Source organism: Tinamus guttatus, unplaced genomic scaffold (assembly GCF_059628265.1).
Source record: "Tinamus guttatus ecotype Peru unplaced genomic scaffold, ASM5962826v1 Tinamus_guttatus_pri_ptg000052l, whole genome shotgun sequence".
Taxonomy (NCBI): Eukaryota; Metazoa; Chordata; class Aves; order Tinamiformes; family Tinamidae; genus Tinamus; species Tinamus guttatus.
In genome coordinates this window covers 1,396,612-1,416,265 of record NW_028288586.1, presented here as the reverse complement: position 1 = coordinate 1,416,265, position 19,654 = coordinate 1,396,612, and positions in this window count along the sequence as shown.

The following is a 19,654-nucleotide window of genomic DNA, read 5'->3' as shown; positions in this document are numbered from 1 at the left end:
TTAAGACTCTTTTATAGGAGCTGATAAAGCAGCTGATGTCTGGATGTTCAAATACCAGACTTAAAAGAGCCACATAGTAGCTTAATATGTGTGTTTAATGCTTTGTATCACCATCTCTTCTTGCTCCTTATGATTCTCTTAATTCCTTAACATTATATTACACTGTTCTGGAGAAATAGAAACTATCTTTGATATTCATATGCCTATAGCTGAGAAGAAATTACATTTTATCAATATCAAATTGACACATAGGATGGAATAAACAAGAGAAAAATAAAATAAACAAATAAAAAAGATCAAAAGCTATAATTCAAATTATTAAGTATATCTTTCTGAAACCTTTCATGCTTTATTTACACTCCTTTTGCTATTTTGTTAAAATTGAATCCATAGGGCATTACTTTTCTATAAATATACTTTTTGTCATATGAAATTCTTCAGCAAAATTGTTTATAAAAGCCAACATTCTGAAAACCATTGGGGAAAGCAGAGTGTGATCATCATACCTCCTTTGAGTGGGTTTTGGGACCTAAATGTAAATTTCTTTGTGTTTAAATATTAAACACTGATTTTTTTTCTTTCTTCTTGTTTTAGTCTCCAGTAAATTGAAGTTAAATGTACAGTCAATGACATTCGAATTCTACACTTTCTGTTCTATAGTCTGTATCATGCTTCAGACAGATAGGGTACCACTAGCAGGAGTTTGGGGGATGAAAATTTGTTTTTGAAGTGTTTTTCATATGTTGCTTTCTCTAAGAAATAAGCAAAAACTAATAATGGTTGAGAGTAGCACCTACTGAGAACAGGCAAGAAAATGCAAACAGTGCAATCATGACAAAGAATGCATTTCTTTAATGCTGTAAACTTCAAGCAATTAACAGGGCTAAATTGCATAAATAGCATTATTAAAATAGCATCAGAATTAAAAATATTAATCACCGTCTTTGAGAATTCAGGGAGTAGACTGGGTCACCTACAGTATCAGGTTCTACAGGTCAATTCTCTTAAATGATTACTATGGGATCAGAGAAATACTTCAATATATCCTTTAACACCTTGAGGAAAATTATAAATAGCGGTAGGAATGGTTCATAGGGAAGAAATCATATCAGATTAACCTGCTACCAAAGACAATTCAACAGTTTGCTACAGAAGGTAAGGTGATGCAGTGTACATAATAGGCATTGCTTAATTCCACTGACTTCAGTAGAGTTCTAACCTGTAATATCAAGGACAAATTTGAAATATTTTTGAAGGAATCAGATTTCTTCTTCTCAAAGGCTGGAACAGCCTGCCAGAAACAGAATCTGCTCTCAGTTATACCAGATTTGGGGACAGAAAAAATTTTACTCAGAGTTGTCCTGACTACATTTTTTATCTTACCAAAAGCATGGAGAGATTTACAATCTGGCCATTGATTAGAAGACTACCAGTACTGAGCTTTGGAAGAAGATTAAAGGAGTTAAATATACATCATCTTGGCCAAATGAAAGTTAGAAGGGGTTATAATGACAGGTCTATGAATATTTGAAGGTGTAATCCCAAGAAAGGTAATATGAAAAAGGGGTTATGCATTAGGAGGGAGTAGACTTATTAGAAACTACTGATCAAATCAAGAAAATAATAAAATAATTTCCTAAGAAAAGTCTGTCATACTAAAATAAAGGCAAGAGTGGAGAAATTATAGCAAATGTAATATAGAGACCCATTCTCTACAGGCAGGGAATTGGACTAATGACATAGTATGTCTTTTCCAGTTTTGGATTTTATGATCTTATGATATTTTATAGCCTAAGAGAGATTGGGCTAAATATTCTACTCCAGAGACTACTTGAAAGACTAAAATGGGAGTGCTGGAAGTTCCTCAAAGAATCTGAAAAACCTACAAGATAGTAAAGGCTTTGTCCACAGCTATTAGCAAAAGCTCTCGCAATGAAAGGATTAGTAATCATTATGTCTCATAAAATTCATTTCACAGTTATTATATAAATATATAAATTTGTATAGTTATAACATTATTCCTTTTCTGATCTATATATTTAATTTCTTGTGTCTATAATCTCTCTTATTTTCCTATCTTTTATCTTTAATATTTAACCTAAAATTAAATATTGACACTCCAAACTTAATTGTTTGGAGTAAAGCTCTAAACTTCATAAATATTTATAAAGAGTGACTATTTTTTGACAGCCTGAACAAGTACAAGTGCTACCGATGTAGACAAATACTCGAAGTCCTGCAGCATTTTGATAATCAAGCACTTACTGAGGCCTTCAAGCATGGTTTCTGGGGCTTAATTTTAGATTTAATTAATTTAGATTAAGTTTCCTTAAAAGACTTTGTTTTATATGAAGTCTGTAATTTGTCTCCTCAAAAACTGGATGAAGAAAAGGAAATATAGAATATGGTTGATTACATCATCATAGAGATGATGATCAGAAAGATACTCCCAAAATGGAAGCTGGGAGGCATTTTAGCTTGCTCTGTGATTGCTGAATTCCAAACCACTGTTTTGGGATTATAATATCTGAATGCTGCTTTCTTTCCTATTGCAGATCCAGAAAAGGAGAATTCAAGATTTAGATCTATATCTATGCATCTATTCCTCTAGACATTTTACCAGAGGCCCTATGAAGAACAAGCTATGCCTGTTATCTGAGACATCCTTATCAGGGAACTTCATTAGAAATGAGGCAGACAGCTAAAAAGGTAGCATCACAATCAATAGACCATTTAACAGCAAAGATGGCAAAAACAGTGTTTGTTCTTACCTTCATTAGCTCCATTGCTTTCAGATACCTATCTATTATTCTACATGTATTCACATCCTAACAAAAATAAACAGAAGTTGTTTTATCTATAGAGAAAGAAATTGTTTCAGAAATGTGTTTGGAGAGTTTGTATATCTGCTTCCAGCATTCCAAAGGAATAATTAAATAAACAGGTGCAACATTTCAAAGACAAACAGTATGTTTACAACTGTTTGACTGCAAGCAGTCAAGGACCATCAGTTACCAGGCCAACCCTGTGAAAATAATCTATTCAGGATTGAGGATGCACTCACAGAAGCATCAGCCCAACTTAGTGCTTATTGACAGTCAAGAAGGAAGCACTACCAAGACCTACTAGTGCAAAGCACTCAAAGAAACAAAGAAGAGCCACGTCAGAATACAACCGACTTAAGAGTGCTCCACTGACAAGAAGAACAGTACAGAGCAATCCCAATGTCTCTGGCTTAATCAGCAATGCATTTATAAGCTGTGGTCAGACAGGACAACACTAGCTTAATGAACTGATCATTAGTATCAGTTTGCACACTGGGGCTGCTTACTGATTATTCAGCACTGAGGACAAGTTATCGGTGGTCTTGCCAGGGTCATCAGCTGCCCAGATTGCTATTAGTCATATTGTTGACACAGCTAAGCCAGGGCCCAAACAAAGCTGGCTCCTACAGTTGTTCGTATGCCTTTATGTGTCTGCTATATGCTAGCAAAAATCCAGTGTCACAGCAACAATTGTAACTGGAGTTCATATCCCCTTAACTAATTGAAAAATCAGAAATCTAGTTCTAACTTGTTCTTCTGGGCTTCCTCTAAAATCATTAGAGAAAGATAGTTAGTCCTCAGAAATAATTCACATGATGATGGTATAAAAATCTAAAAAATGAACTGCTCCCTCTGGAAATGATGATCTCTTTTTCTTGACTAGAGAAAGTCTAAATAACTTTTAGAGATCCATGTTACTTGAATTTAGACAGAATTTTACTCCACCTTAACTTTTCAAGTGATTTGCTCCCTGACTATGAGGTCAAGAGCAACAGCACTAATCATAAAATTTGTAGACACTGATGACTCCTGAGTTAGCAAGTACTTGTCTGCAGTGCTTGCCACTGAAAATAGGTCAGGTCTTATGGAATGAAGTGGCTGTGGCACTTTTACAGGTCAAGAATCACACAAATTCTGGTATAGTACTATTCACGAGACACTCTCTGAAATCTGCACAGGAGTCACTCTGAAGTTTTGACTTCTTTTCTAGGCAACCAGTCCTATGATAAGAAGGTAAGTGACTGAGCCCAAGCTAAATCTGTCTTTCTGTTTATTCATCTGTCCATCTATCCCAAATATTTTCTCTCAAATCCTCTAAAACAACGATATTTTTGGTACTGATGCATATGAGCAGAGGGGAGCAGCTGGAGACAGTAACTGTTAGAGACAGATCTAGGTAAGGATAGGATTTTATTCATATTTGCTAGTACCTGACTCTATAAATGAGGTAGGTAAAACTTTAAATGAAATCCTGATCACTTGACTAAGACTATCATTAATTTGTCTTAATTCTCTCTTCCCCTCCAGGAAGGAAAAAGAAAAAAACAGTGCAAACCCAAAACAGCATGAGAATAGAAAACATTTACACAACTACTTAAGAAATGTCTGACTAACTGGTGAAGACGGAAGGGAAAATACTCATGTTCTCTCTACCTTAGTACAGTCCTATTTCAGTTTTCATAACTGAGATGATGTGGTCGATGAGGCTGGTGGAAATTACTACAATCAGCTATCAGGTTTCTATATAATTACTGAAGAAGTAAGATTGTGTACTGTAATTCAAGAAGATGAGGCTTAATCTGATGAAAAGGTATATAATGTTTAGGAGGATAGCATGCACCAGTATGGACACTGGAATAACAAAATTTAATTGCAGTCCTACTTCTTAGGGAAAACACAGATGATTCTTCTGTAGAATAGCCCTGGTAGTGCGCTTCATCAGAAAATAAGTTTTCATGTTTTTTAGCAGAAAATTATAGAATTGAAAGTGCTTGCTGTATCCAGATACAGCATAATTTTTCTGTCTATTCTAAACTCAGACTATGGGGGAGACCCCATGCTGCTCTACTATGACCAGGATCTAACAACAAAATAGACTTTTAATTATGTTAACTGTAAAGTGAGAAAGAGCCCACAGTATAACATGAAGGAAGGCTGATCTGGAAATTTCCATGAAAGAAAAGACCAGGCTCAGAGCAGCCATAAACTCTGCTGAAGAATGCAGGATATGCTGTAAAACTCAAAATACCATATTGAGCATGTACAGTATAATGAGAAGAATTAGGTCAGGAGAGGGAGGGCAGGTAATTAATTTTTTATCTCAATGCAGAATTGGTAAGACTGTATTACAGTGCTTTATACTGTTTTGGGCTCCATAGTACTAAAAAGATTTTCCTGAAGTGGAGAGACTCTAAAAAAGGATAACAAAAATGATAAAAAAAAAGTTTATTAAGAAGAGAGAATTTGCAGAGCCTCAGGAAAGGATGACTAAGGCACAACATGAAAGCTAAATTTAAATACTTGCAAGGGATTAACGAAAAAGCAACTAGAGGGTGGAGTAGGGAGAGAAAACGCATTTCAGCAATCAGTTCAGGTACAAGAAAAATAATTACCTCAAATTAACTTTGTGAAAACGCAAAAAAACTGTGTCTGCTGCTTAGAGTCTCATACAAGTCAGTTCATTCACCGTCCTCGTAGGGAAATGTGAATTGTATACAGTATCAAAATATGTGTTCATAAAAATAGTTATTTGTCAGTGTGAAGAAGGGCACAGTTTTCTGCCTCTGGAACTCCAAACATGAGCTAAATAAATCAGATCTTTTTTTTTGCTTTCTTGTGTGAGTGTATATTTTTCTTTTTTTTTCTTGTAGGAGGCACCTCACTTCTAACATTGAAATGTTTGTGAAATCTTTACAGAAAGTTAAAGTTTTTAAACATCTACTCAATATTTAACAAACAAACTATGAATAAAAGTGCATGGAACTGAATAGTTACTTTGTTCACAAATAATTGGCTAGAAAGGCAGTTTTATTTGCAAGTGCATTCATACTAAGTTCTTACAATTTGTGAATACTATTTCAGTGTCAGTTAATATCCTGAATCTTTTTTCCATTATTTTCAAATATGCTAAGTTCAAGGAGAAACATAAATAGGTCTGTGCATTTACACTTATGCATATGTCCTATGTTATCATAAATATCCTCAGTTACATAAATATCATCGAAGACCTTCTAGTGAATGAAAATTAGAAAATAGTTTTCCTATAGTCCTAGAAAACAGGAATCTAGACTGCTCTAACTATAACAGTCAGTTTTTGATTAGATACTAAATATATATCTTATTTGCCCAAATACAAAAGCTTGATAAGAAAAGATGTTCTTGTTTTTCATTCATTTAAGCTATAATTACATTTCCTGCAGTGGAAATGCATGAGACAGGTCTCAAAAGTGTCAAAGCAAGGTAAGTCTTTATGAAGCCCAAAGAATGCCTGAAATTCACTGTTCTTCGCATTAACAAGTGCCTAAATCTGGAAACACAATTTACTAGTTGTAACATATGTTGATAAAATACCCAGAAATACCTTTTTTTTTCTAAAATATGGAAATAAGTATTCTTTTCTATCAGACCTGTGAGTCTTACTTGCCCGACTTTTTTTTTCTGTTTTTAAGAGCTGTGACAAAATCATCACTTCAAGGTCAACAGCTAAAATCACATTAAATAATTTTTAATTTCTCATAAAAAGATACAAATGGAAACAGAAAAATATACAATGAGAATACATTGATCCATATACAATAAGAAAGTAAAATTACTATCCCACGAGTAAGAATAATTTAGAAGCTGGCTCCTGATCACCTAAGCAGTGGAAGAAATTTCACTGTGTGATTTCTCTGGACTATAATGGGAACTGTGTGGTTTAATTCCCAGACACCACTTCAAAATTTTGAGAGCTAATTATCAATTCCAGTCTTCTGTTTTACGTGTTTAATTATATACAGCAGCTATATGAATCAGAGATCTGCCAAATGGTGAGAAAAGCACATTTTTAGTTCCTGGAAATATGCTTTTGGCACTAAACAGATAATATTTATAACAATAAACTGAAATATACATTCCAGTTTTAAATTTAGCCATGTTTATTAAGGATGAAAGAATTTCTGTGAATTCTGTGAAAAGGATGAAAGAACTCCCTGCTCTGGAGTGTGCATTTAAATTCCACATCATGTCACTGAGAGCTAATTGTTAAACTGGGTCAGAGAATTCTGATCCATTATGTTAACTCTTCATTGAGAATTTGGTACCTTTCTGAGTCACGCATCTAACCTCAGCTCAGGAATGAATCTTCTAATTAAATTGACTAGTTTCAATTAAGTGATAATCATTTTGCTACAATATTATTTGTGGCTGATATGGACTTTTCCTGGACTTTGTTCTGTATTCTTTTCTTCTTCTAATGAATGGGAAAAAATGAATCCTTGTATCTTTCTACAATCTATTTTTGGGGAAGAACAATCAACTATAATTTCTTAGGTTTCCTAGCACTTGCGGAAAATTGTCTATGTGAAATGAGCCCTATAGCTTTAAGCCAACAAATGCATCTGGGTAAATCTTTTGTGTGGCAGTGTTAGACTGCCACAGCATAGATACAAATCTCTGTTCACCTAGAAAAGCCCACAGAATTGAATGCTCTGTGCTGCAGTTGTTCCGTTACTTTCATTTATCATTTCAAGCTGCGTTATTTTGATGGCTTTTCAGTTGCAGGACTACCAGTGCTGATGCAGAGATAATGAAATACTGAAAGCATCAAACAACAGGGATGTCTGTAGCTGGTAATGGGCATCCTTCCTCAGTTTATTAACTCCAGCTGTGCTGTTTGACAGTTTTTGTGAAGAGGTGCAGCACAATGCGAGAATACTGAACAGAATGAAGAAGCTAGTGTCAAGAAGTAAGCGGCATCACACATAATCCCTACAAACAGACTTGCAGTATGTGGAAATCATCATAATCTTCTTAAAACTACACTTCCCATCTGCAGCAGACCATAGAGTGACCAATTATAGAGACTTTTAGCATAAGTCTTAAGAGTACAGAACCTTTATCACAGTACAGTTCTTTTTTTTTTGGTATGAAATGTATTATCTAAACCTTCAACTTAGTTACTACAGTAGATATAAGAAAGTATCTATTTTTTATTAATAATATGATTAAGTGGGACTGAAAATTAGATAGGTCAGTATCAACACTGCTTCTGAGGGACACGTAACAAAACATTTTGGATGCTTCAATAACTATTAAAGCTTTGTCCAAAATGACATGTTGCAGCTATTGCATGAAGACCTCTGAGTGCTGAGAACTATTGTGGATGAATTAGATGGATGACCTCATGTTGTATATCTTTCTGGTTTCTAATTCATGATTATCCTTGGTTTTAAGAATTTTTAAACATAACAAAGTACTTACATAGGGGGCTTTGGAAAACAGTGCTCTTCCCTATCCTGAGAAATCTTTGAAATTTTGTATACTAAAAGAGCGTTGTTCGATGTGCTCTTATATGCATTTATTGATTTATTCTTGTCATAAAGGCCCCATTGGTGTGAGCTTTTGCACATGGCTGTATAGATACATACTGGTGTGAATAAAGCAATACTTACCAGAATACAGTAGGCCAAAAGAGAAAAAGTATTTGCTGAGAGGTACTGTTTGGAAGTCTTCCAAGAACTCATATGCTCTGGAGAATAGTGGCTCTGTTGAATCTACAAGAATTGACAAATTCAGGTCACAAAGAGTCTGCTGAATCTTTCCAATGGCACCAACATGAACTAGCATCAAGAGCAGGTTGCAATAACTTGGGCAACATCCAGAAAAGCAGGGGCTAATTTTTGCAGGCAAAGATTACAGGTTTATATACACATCTGAACAAGAGACATTTGACTTTTGACCCCCTTCCTAGAAGCCACCTACACTTTAGTACATCCTTTGCTTCTGAGCAAGAGGTGGGGTTGGCCCCCCTGCTGTCACTCCAACTGGGTAACTATGAGCGAATGTGTGTGTGAATGAGGGAATAACTGAATTCTGTTTCAATACTTATTGCTGTTCATATTAACAGTTTGATTCTGTTAAGAATAGCAGGTCAATTAATGAAAAGTGATTAAAAAAGTGATCTCTGCCTCTCCTGACTCAGTCAAGAATCAGGAAGCAGGAGGACCAGGAGGACATACAACATTTGAGCAAAGTGGTAAGTTTGCAATGGAGGTAGCTGAGGAATCCCATCAGTTCCAGTGGGGCATGTACCGTACAGGGGATAGTATTTACCACACAGAGGTGGCATTTACACCTAGTGTAAAGGCTCCAATCAACTAATAAAAAACACTGTTTATTAGGAAGGTGAGGAAAGGGTGCCATGTGCCTACTATCTTCATGGGAAACTGAGAGGAAAATACAAGGGGAAGGAAGAAAGGAAAGCATTAATTTAGATGAAGAAATAAAAAATTCTAATTGGTCATTTATATAAGCTCTTACAGCAATATCAAATGGAGTAAGATTATAGTGCTGTTGCTATCACCTCCCCTAACTGAAGATACCTTAATGTTGAAGTTAGTGCAATTGAATGGAACATATTGGCTGTGTGGGAGAAGGCTGCTTTCACTCACATCCTGTGGTTTTCTATCACCAGCTCAATAGCTGTCATGGGCTGACCTCTCATTTGATAAAGCGCTTGAAATCTTTTGTCCTCTGCACACTTTGTACAAAACAGGGAGGTGACTCACAGCTTGGTCATAACCTGAAGCAATGGCTACAGGCAAAGTTTAGAAGAGAAAGAGTGATGTCCAGAAAAGCCTTTGAACAGTGTTGCCAAATCTGCCAGTAAGCAATCAAGTAGCACAGATTAGTTAACTGTGCAGTTTCAGTATGCTGCAGTTGAAATGGAGGTTCAAAATAAGATATGCTTGCTGTTTTAAAATGACTTTTAATTACAGCCTACTGAATGCCTCCATAAAATTGTATGTGTGTTGTCATGTATAAAATAAATCTCTGCACATATATATAACTAAAGGATAAAAAGAGATGTGGGAGGTAGGATATATAAAGTGAGGCAGGCAGGAGTGTGTTAGTGTACTTATCTCTTTGGAAAGCAGTAAGAGGAAGTGTGAAGCATATTGACTGCAAGACCCGAGAGCACAGCAGCCCTACCTTGTCTTGGGTGATGAATGCTGCTAAACTGTATGCACTAGCTGACAGGATCATCCTAACTCCAGCCACAGACTATCTTTTCTTGGAAATGTCATACAAGACCAGTATGTTAGCATGTCATGCCTTTTAATCTGGGAAGTTCCTACTCTGCTTTTGAAGAAGAAATAAAAGGGCAAATAGAAGGCTTTCACTAACATCAGACAAGATCACAAATTAGAGTTGATTAGCCCTTTGCACCTTCCTTGATTTGCTGAAAGGCTTGAGAGCCATGAGTGAGGATGTTGGTGAGCTGGATGTGATGTACGCCTCCTGTCTAATGGCAGATCTACTCTGTTAGAAGGATGCTACTAGCACTCCTTTCTACTACTGGGACTGACATTTGGGAGAGGGATTTCTTATAAAAAATAATCTACCTAGGCAGGTAGGTGTTACTGGTAATGTCTGGGAGCAAACTGACTGTAAGTGCCCCAACAGATATTACAACTGTGTGACAAAGAGTATCATAAAAAGTGATTGCAATCTTTCTTTTTGTTTGCTTGTTTTTCTGTTTCTCCCTGACAGATTGTGTTTATGACATAGCTTAAATTCCAAGGAAAGTAAAAATAGCAAGAGATTGCACTTCAGTCAGTGTCTTAAGTGGACCCCAGGTAATAAAGTTATGATTTAGTTTATGACTGGCATGTGTACAAAGACATCAGCTTCAGCAGAATATAGTTATATCACAAAAGAAAGATCAGCATATACAATCTGAGAATATTTTCATTTCTTCTGATGGTTTGAGTAGCGTGAATTTTGTGACTCTAGTGCTTTGCTCTTCAGCGTCACGAAATATATTTTCATTTTTGCTGGCATCATAGACATCTTGACAAGTTTGGAGTCCTCAAGTCCGCAGTACAATCACTGATGCACCACACAAGAGAGAAACTTCTGAGCTAACCTGGAAGGTTAATTTATGCCATGCATCTGTCTGATGTACAAGGTAGCCCTGGTTCCAGCTGATCTTGGTATCATGGAGGCAAATTTAGCCATGGAATTTATGAAACACAACCACCCAGGGGTATATTTGGGTTGATCAGATCATTATTATCCTGTTGATCAGTTCATGAACAGAATTCATTCTGGGGTTGGGGTCTGGAATGTCTGGGAACTGGAATGAGTATCTTTGTATTCTAGGGGAAAAAAAAATGGTAGTGGGATTTTCAGAATTACTATTGGCCTAAATCTGCTTTGACACAAAAGCTTTTGAACTTACCCCTGATCTGATACTTGTTTTTCTTGTGCTCTACTATAATCTTCTCAGTCATTTCCATGGGCTCTTTACTCACATCTATGCATAGAACATTTTTTCCCAGGAGATTTTACTTTTCTCTTGTGTTTTGTCTGACATCAGTTCAAGATATTTGATGCATATTATTACAATATACTTTGTAAAAGAAATAGCATTATGCTCAAACTATTCTGAACCTTCCCACTTTGAACACTGAAAAAAACAAATACCTGAGTTGGATAGAAATGAGAAAATAGTTATACAAAAATGAAATGAAAAACTCAAAAACTTTTCTTAACTCCTTGCACAATACTGTACTCAAGCCAGTGATATCAGGTCTCTTTCTTTCATCACCTCTAAATGCCTGTGCAAAGAACAAAAAAAAGAACAAAAAAGAAAAGAAAGCTAAAAATGCTTTACATACTCTGCTCCACTTGCAAAACACAACAGTCTTGATTCAAAGCCTAGCAAACCTGTTAAGGAATCTTTTGTTCTTTAAGACACTCATACATCATGCAGCATATCACCTTCTGCTTCAACAATCACTTTCTCCACTCAAAGCTAGTATTTTGACTATGAAAAATGTGTATGTTTTCCCTTGTCTTGGAGTTGCACTTTTAAATGCTGCATGACAGAGTAGCAAGTAGCCTCTTACCGCTATAAGTCCATCAAGCTAAAATATATTGCACTTATCATTGTAAAGTCAATAATGGGGTATTCTCCCATGACATTATTAAATATTCTCCTTAGCATTATTTATATCTTAAAAGTTTTCAGTGAATAAATTAGTACTTCCAGCACTTTGGGGACTTTAGCTATGTCAGGAAAACATGGCAAAACACTTTGCTGCAAATCAGGCCCAATCCTTAATATGTAGAACAAGTAATTTTTTTATTCACTAAAGAGAAGATATTTTGAAAGACATATTATACTTTATCCTCGGCGTCCCTTTTGTGATTGTCAGTTAAATACACCTTAGTTTGTCAGGAGAAGAAGAAATAATTCATAAGGAAAACTATTTGATCTAACATTCTAGAAAGTGAACTAAACCATTTTACAACAGGTTTGTCCCTAGCCCATAGAGATAAGGCTATATGTAAACTGCAAAACTCTTTAAGTGATGCAGAATTTCAGCATAGATTTTTATGAAAGAAATACATTTTTGCGGCTAGGTAAAGTATTTTTCATGATTCCTTCTATTTTATTTGGCCCAGTCCTGTGCATTTAATATGGTTGGCCAAAGCTGAAGAGTTCCAGCCTTGTACAAAGGATCTTTCCAGAGAGCAAAGAAAACTCGGAATTGTTTTCTTGTATTAATAACTTCAAAGTTATTTATTATACTAGTTCCAAATAGTTTTTGTTCTGATCAGTTATTCTCCTTGTCAATGAATTTTCAAATACAAAGTGGCAGAATCTGATAAGCAGTAAATATGAAAATATAGCAAAAAAGCAGTTCACATTTATACTGTGTTTCCTTCAGGAAAAACAGGCATTTGTATTTCTCTAAACAGGAGACATGAGTCCTATGTTAACAACAAATACTTTTAGTAGTGTAGACAGTGGGCAGGCCTGTCTTATGTCCTTTTATAATCAAAGGAAATTGGAGCTGCAATAATTGACTGTATCTGTTGCCCCAAAATTACATCAATAGTTCTGATGTAATTAAACCAAAACCTACTGACTGAACTGCCATTAGGAGTTATACATACTTGGGTACATAGATGGATTACGGATAGTTGATATCTGGCTGAACTGTAGCCATGTGCTTGCTGGATTTATTTGTTTATTTAGCAAGCTGACAATTAATGTCCACAGTTTCTTTGAGCTTGATGTAAGTTTTCATTTTTTTAAGTTTTAGTCATATTACCAAGGATGAGCATTTTGTGACAGCCTCTTTCATGAAACTAACTACTCTCTATGACTCATGTAACACTATCCTGCTTCTGACTGACAGGATAGCATCTTGCTCGGAAGTTTATTATAACTGTAATAGGGTAAATAGCTCATGCTTTTGGAGAGATCTGTGAAATTCCTAATGAAGAAATAAATAGCATTTGGAGAGTGCAAAAAGATACTTAGCTGGAGTAACAATAATAGAAATAATCCTTTTCCCTCTAACTGGAAAATAGACAGCTGACATCAGACAAACCTAGTCAGGTAGGGAAGCATGTTAGAGACATTTTCTCTAACCTCCTACCTGGTTCTGATGGGTATACCCTATTTTCCCAGGTAATTATCACTAATTATATTGAAAATATTTGTCTGTCTTCTAATTATCTAAGTCTCCAGGCAGTATGTATATGCAAAGGGTGGCTGGAGAATTATAGCTACCCTACTCAGTTTCTTTCTGTAACTGCAACTCATATCCATGAAGCTGAGCCCAGTACTAATTTTTGGATGAAATTGTGCTAATGAGGAAGAAAAGATGAGGCAGATAAAAGAAAACCTCAAGAACTGAGGAGTTAAATATATGTAAAAAAAATGGTGACAGAAGGGTGTTTTCTCATTTTATGAGTGACACAGACTGATATATAGGAAGGATGAGGCTAAGCTTTTACAACTGGCAAGACAGGTCTCAGTATTTCTAGCAAAAATGCTTTAAGAACTATTAGGTTTCAGAAAAGCACTCGAGTATCATGCTTAGTGGTTTGATTTACAGCCTTTGTCCATTCTGTACATCAATATAATTAACTACATCTATAAACATAGCACTGCCATTACTAGCATGGTCCTTAGATATCTGCTAGTAATATAGCTTTCTCTCACTACATACATACTGTCAGAAATAAATAATATTTCTGTCTTCTTTAGCTGGCTTCACTATTGGTGTTTTTCCATAGATCTTACTTACAATGTTAGCTTTAACTCAACAGTTACAAAAGCTTTGAGGTCTTAATTGAAAACAGGATAAAACTGCCAGAAAAAAAGGCAAAGGTTTATTCCTAAAAACAACATTTTGAGGAATGTGGTACATAGCTTTTCATGGTTTGAGACTAATGCTGCTGCTGCACTGCTGCTGAACTGTTAGGGCTCTGTGGCCAACTTTCTTCTGCCAAGAGAGCTTAATAGAGGAACTCTACATGGAAGGGATATGTCATGGAAGGGAGAGATAAAGGAGTACTCCATTTTCACCATAAAGCAGAAATGAAGGAAAAGTAGAAAACCCAAATGACTCAAGGGTTTCTTTAGTTACTCTCTATTTTTGCTAATAGATCTGCCGCTTTCCTTTACTTGAAGTACTTTATCAGACCACTGCAAACATTCCACCATCTCATGTGGATCTTTGTCATCCTTTTGACAGAGTAGCATCTCACCTGAAAATCTTTGGTGTGTAGACAATCCCTTGAAAATGCAGTATACTCAGATCATACAGCTGAAGCAGCTGCAAGACCTAATTGCTGCACTCCAGAAAATAGGTAAGAGGTCTGGAAAAACAGGAAAATTATCTCAAATGCTATTACTTCTTTCAGTGAAATACAAGACCTTACAAACAAGATCTAAAAATATTTGATGATTTTCTTCATATTCTTTGTCTACTCACTTCTCTCTATCTCTCACAAACACTCCCATCTTTTTATTAGTATAATTTTCCTTCTTCTTCTTTTTTTTTTTTTTTTCCCTGATCTTTTATATGCCAGGAAGTATGGCTTCTACTTCAAAGAAAGACTGCTGATATTCCCAGCATGGGGTATTCAATCCTGCACAGACTCAGCAAGTTCTCCTTAGTCATCAGCTCCTTCTATATTTCTCATATTAAAGTATTCTAATTTGCTGATCAGGACACAAGCACTTGTGTTCCTTTTGTCTGAGGACACACAGCAGCTAAAGAAACAATGTTGTCTGGATGAAGTGTGACACAAGCCTTTATCAGAAATAATTATAAAGAAGAAGGATGAAAGACTGTCACTCACTGAATGAAGGGTTAGAAGGCTGGATGAATATAACACATCAAGAAAACTCTACCTTAGTAAAGATAGTGCAGTTTCGAGACCAGCACAGGAAAGACAAAAGACTGAAAAGTGGGGCAATTGCATATTCAGAGACATCTATATTAATATGGGTAAATGCTTTAATGAAGATGGAGAAGTCTGTGTTGTTGGAAAATCAAATGTACTTTTTACTTAATATAGAGACTAACTGAGCAAGAATTTCTGTCATCATAATCTATTCATTGCAACATCCCATTTGTAATAAATGTTGATTTGAGATTCAACATGGAGATAGTTTCCTACATTATAATTCCTTTATTGTTTACACATAAGAAAAATAAGAACACTATACATTTGGAGTGGCATTAGGACCAAATCTGAGATTTTTAATTTCAGGAGCTATCAGAACTTAGGTTGGCTTCCTTGGACCACTTCTGAAACCTCATCTCTAAAAAGTAGATCTGATAATTCTCCTGTACAGAAAGTATGCTCTTTTGTTTTCCTTAGGTCTTTATTTAGCATACGCAGCTACCACAGCTAAACTGATTATAACTGAGGAAAAGACTGTCCTTCATCATTCAGAGGTACAAATTTGATCCAGGAGCTCCATATTTGTTAATATGAATCATACAGTTCACTGAATTGAATCTCATAAATCGTTATTAATGCCCCAAAACAGCTATATCTCTGCTAAAATTGTTAATATTTTTGGTTTTGTCTTTAGCATTGTTTCTCCAAATTTTTTAATTTTTATACAGAAAGTAGGAAAAAAAAACAGTGGTGACAACACTGTGAAGTAAAAGTTCCTCTACACTGTAATGTCAAGGTGTTAGACGTAGAAATTCTGCACTTAAATCTTAAATTTTCTGCACTACATTCTATTTCTTACACCAGATGGAAGGTACTAAATGATCCTAAGAAATGACCGACTAGGAATGAAGTGATGATCCACACGCTGTTTCACTGTCTGAAGCATTGAATGTATTTATCTTGAGTTAATTTTTGAAAGGCTCCTGAAATCTTGATGGCATATGTATATATGTATGTGAAAAAGGCTTAGGAAAAGTATATTCCTTGCTCCTAATTTCAGAAGATGTTGCCCAATTTCAACCATATTTGACAAAGCATCAGTAAAGTCATACTTTACTAGGTACCTGTGAGTCCTAACATAAAAGGCACAAAATTGTAAGAATCTAGGCATTTGAGTTTCCGTCCTCATGGAATCAGATGCTTATAAAAGAGATAATAGGGGAGTTGTGAACTGGTGAGCTTTGATTTAATATATTTAAATAACCTTCAAAAGTTGAATAATAAGAAAGTTGTCATGTATCAAATGGCAGTAATTGGTACAACTTCAGTGGTCAGTTCATTTTTATTTCCCAATCCATTAGATTTATTTAAAATTGTCAATCAAATATATAATAAAGTAGTTACTGAGATAGTTTATATAAACTTTTCATTGTTTGACTAAGTCCCTCAGTAGGCTATTTAGGAAACATTCATGGTAAGAGTCAAAGCACTGTCACAGATCAGCAACTAACTGAAGGGCAGAAAACAAATAGTAGAAATAGTTAATTTCCATCATGGCTAAAGGTACTGTGCTACAAAGGTTTTACTAGGGGACAAGTTGTGCTTACATATGTAAGTTATGACAAAGGACAGGTAATTAAGTGTGACAAAAGAAAGTTAGATGAATCATGAACAGATTTTGAGGCCAAGGCCCAAAGTTAAGAAAGGTCTTTTAATCTTAGTCAAGCAAGCATCATGAAACATCTTATTGTAAATTCAGTATAATGTTGGAACAGCATTATCATGGACTAGATTCTAGCTAGCATATTTTTTAAAGATGATAACATTAGAAAAAAATATATTTATCTGCTTTTTCACATCTGTGTTTTTGCACATTTTGATTGTGGCATCCATCACCATGCCCTATTGAATGAATGGACTTAACATGATTAGAAAAGAAGCAGACATTCAAAAACCATCTGAACATTAAAATAAGTGGATAGATACACATTCTATTCTATCCTAAGCAAGAATGGTTAGAGTGAAATTAGGATACAACAATGACTTCTGTGTGACCTAGGTGGGACTCAGAAGTGGAGAACTCATATCTTTTACTCCAAATTTAGCCTTTACTTGCTATGGCTCCCTTCCTTCCCCATGGCTATCCATTTCTATTGGAAAAGTGTTGGGAGTGTCAAGAAGCCCTGGCTTTCCCAATCAGCCTCACAGACTCCATGACAGTCTCTGTACAAAGCAGAGTGACTAAGCAGTGGGTATCCATAAACTAGTCTCCCTACTTATACGTGCTTGCACAAAGGATATCATTTTCTTTCTTGCACATGGTAGACAGAGTAATTCAGAAATGAACCCAGAAAAAGCATTATCTCTCATGCTACAGTGAATAAGCCAACTAGCCATTGCCAGAGGTAAGGAATAAACATCTATTTTATTCTGTTGCTATCACAAGTCGTCTGAGATGCTCTGAGCAATGTATTACTTAAAGCTCAAATGCACAAAGGTTAGTATCAGTGAGATTTAGACTTTCAAAAGGCTTTGTGAATCTGGGCATAAATATGAGGTATATTTTTCATCATCTTCTGGAACACCTGGTATGGACCACTCTTAACAATGTGTTAATAAGGCAGATCAGTGGTCTTAGATGCAAGTTTATGTCCAAGTTTGTGCCTTTCCTTCTGTTATCTTAGGACAATCTGAAAATCGAACATCACCACTAGTGAGAAGAAATTAAGTAACAAATAGAGTGCCAGGAACTTTCAAAGCCATCTGTTCCTGCTGCAAAACTACTAATAGCAGAGAGGACCTTTGCTCTTAAGCATTTATTAGATTGTAAAAAATTATTTTGAATAACGAACTATTTTAAATGCATTACTCACCACACAAGCCATTTAATACTTTTTATGACTGTTGATTATCATTCTTGCCTCTCTAAATTGACCCTTTATCTCTGATTTTAGTTACGATTAAGTACTATTTTTTTCAGTTATAAACATGGACAAAAGGAAAGAGAAATTATAATTTTATCACTATAATTTTAAATGCTAGCCAGTAGGATATGTTAACCTTCTCTCCAAGCAAAATTTTATTGAAGTCTGGTATAAATTATGCTCTGCACCTACTCGCTCTGATTTTAACAAGTACCATGCAAATGACAGAAAGTCTTGAACTATTAAAGCTACAGCATATCTAAAAGTAAAAATAACAATGGTAATATCATATGCAAAATATATGTGCATGCCCAGAAGAACAGTTGGCATTGAGACTAAGAAGTCTAATTGGAATCTGAGCAGCACTGGAGTTCTTAAAGGAGTTTTAACCCACTTTCTTTTCCTATCCTTTATCAGATGCTGATAACTAACATATTCCTAGCACAAACTTCATTTATCTCTGAGTTTTGATCCTATATGACAGATATAAGAAACAGGAGAGAAGCTATGGCACTGTATATGTATATATATTAATCTTTGCAGATTTAAATAGGGGCCCACTCTTCATATTACTGGACATCTACTGGCATCCCACTATGGGGCATCTGAACAGGGGCACTAAGGTTTGAGCTTATCCCTTTCCCTCTCCACTTACTTCTTCTGTTTACATCAGGGCTATTTTCATATTTTGCAAGCTTTCTGGTATTTGTGACTTCAATAGAGAAAGAAAAACAAGAGCATGCAACATAAGTGGTTAGTTTCAAACTTGAATAAAAACTAACAAACCTGGGAACTGCACAAAGCTAAGGCTCTCAATGCTCTGATTATTTGCTTCCAGTAGCTGTCACATGTTCCGAATAATAAACATGCTCATAAAATTGGGGTTACTTCACATATATTGTGAATCAAAAAGAGCTGATATAATGCAAAATATAGATATATAGAATTAACCCTTCCAGTCATAAGCTCGATCTGCAGTTTCAGTTTTTATTATTATTATTATTATTACTTTGAAAATATGAGACAAAGTTCTACGAATCAACTAGTAGAACTGTCAAATGCTTTGTGAGAACAAATTCCAGACCATGGATTTCCTGTGTTCAGTGCAAATAGTGCTTCTGCATATGCATTTTTTTTCTGAAATCTACTACATGGAACTTGTAAACAGCAGTTGTGCCACTGCTGTTTGCTTCTGTTTTCTTAAGTCTAAGGTAAAAAAACATACTATCAAGAGCAGCAGGAAACAAACAGAAGGGAGGGACTTTGTCAACAATTTTTTCCTTCTTATACAGCTCTTTAGAGAGGGTCCAGCGTAGGGCCACAAAGATAATTAAGCGCTTCAAATATCTATCATATGAGGAAAGATTAAGTGAGCTGGGCCTGTTTAATCTGGAGAAGTGAAGATTGAGAGGAGATTTGATCAATATATGCAAATACCTGAGGGGAGAATGTAGGGAGGATGGGGCCAAACTCTTCTTAGTGGTGGCC